Source organism: Pseudophryne corroboree, chromosome 8 (genome assembly GCF_028390025.1).
Source record: "Pseudophryne corroboree isolate aPseCor3 chromosome 8, aPseCor3.hap2, whole genome shotgun sequence".
Classification (NCBI taxonomy): domain Eukaryota; kingdom Metazoa; phylum Chordata; class Amphibia; order Anura; family Myobatrachidae; genus Pseudophryne; species Pseudophryne corroboree.
This window is the reverse complement of record NC_086451.1, coordinates 446,466,112-446,468,040: the sequence shown is the minus strand read 5'-3', so window position 1 is coordinate 446,468,040 and position 1,929 is coordinate 446,466,112.

The window sequence follows — 1,929 nt, the reverse complement described above, 5'->3', positions numbered from 1 at the left end:
TACGACTTGTATCTTTCTATATGGTAGTGTCCTTAAGTTGATAGTATACTCATTAATTATGGTTGTAAGTTAGTTGGTACAGATACATGGTACTTTCTCTAGTAACTTTATGTTGGCATTACTGTAGTACGTCAGTATCACTGGTGAGTACCATTATCAGCTTTTCTTAATCCATAAAGAGTCGCTGTGTTTGTCTGGAACTTATAGATGGGCAGGATTTCCTTTGTTTAGGTTGATATGAACACAAGTTCTGGATATATGGTGTTGGGGGTCATTCCGAGTTGATCGCACGTAGCAACTTTTTGCTGCCCGTGCGATCAACTAGACGCCGCCTATGGGGGAGGGCTTTTTTGCATAGCCAGGCTGCGATCGCTTGTGCAACCCTGCTATGCAAAAACATTTTGTGCAGTTTCTGAGTAGCATTCAACTTACCCGCTGCAATGTCTTCAGCCTGTCCGGTCCCGGAATTGACGTCAGACACCCGCCCTGCAAACGCCAGGACACGCCTGCATTGAACTCACCACTTCCAGCAAACAGTGAGTTGACGCCCCGGAACGCCTTCCTGCTGTCAATCTTCTTGCGATCGCTTTCTTCGTTCTTCTTGTCGTTGCCCAGCGACGGCCGTCACTGGGCAACAACGCGCCTGCGCATTGCGGCCTCCGCGCATGTGCAGAACCGACCTGTTCGCACCGCTGTGAAAAACAGCAGCGTGCGAACGGGTCGGAATGACCCCCTAAATGTCTCACTTGCAATATTAGTCCATAAAGAGTCGCTTTGTTTGTCAGGTATCTATAGATGGGCAGGATCTGCTGGGGAACTACTTTGTTTCAATATTAGTCCAGCTGCATAAGTGATTCCGTACTCAGAATACCGACAGCCAGAATTCCGAACGTCCTTCCAGCAGGACACGTTAGTGTTCTGCCGGTGGGGGGGTTAGATTTAGGCATGAGAAGGGGGGGTTAGGCTTAGGGAGCAGGGACGGGAAGGTTAGGGTTAGGTACCGGGGAGGAAGGGTTAGGTTTAGGCAGCGGGGAAGGGAGGGTTAGGGTTAGGCACCACCGGGGAGGGTTAGGTTTAGGCACCCACAAGGGAGGGTTAGGGGGCAGGGGAGGGTACTTTACAGGGGGCTGTCGGGATTCTGATTGTCGGGATGCCGCTGTCGGCATTCTGACCGTCGGCATCCCGTCCATCGGGAAATCATACTGAACTCGCCCGTATACATTACACAAGGTAATGAACTACCGAATGACATCTCGTTCCGTCCTTCATTACACTGCACCAGGACGCATGCGATATCTTCCGGTTGCAGCATGGCCAACCAGATGTCACATGCAACCCGGGCGACCACACAATTGCGGGTACACATTAGATGATCAGCGCAATTTGCCGTTCCGATGCGGAAAATCGTGCCTTTATCGTCTGAGTATGTACCCGACCTACGTCATGTCACCTGCTGCTGGCGCTCCATTCCTAACAGCTCCCCTACAGCAGCAGAAGGTGGGGAATAAGAGAACCGCACATCAACGTCTGAACATGGGGCAGCACATACCAGCCCATACTAGATATAAGTGTGGTACCACCACATATGTCTGTATAGATGGTTCTGTGCTGGGGTATCACACAGGGGTATTTTGAAAGCAAAACGATGAGTGTAAGGGTATATGATGTTTGCCTGGCATAAACCGGGCACATATTCTGCCAGTGCGGAGCTGCGCGTGGCTCAGCGTACGATAGATAATTTTTTGTGTGCTCTGTTTTAGCATAAATTACATTCACTTTCCGACCAGCTCAGCATCAAAGCCTGCACGTTTCCCACCGTCACTTCCTATGTTCGCTTGTGCGGTTCACTCTTCGCACAATTGTGTAAAACAGAATACAGTGTCACACTTTCTGTACACAGTGTGTGTACACACTAAAGAGAGGCACAAA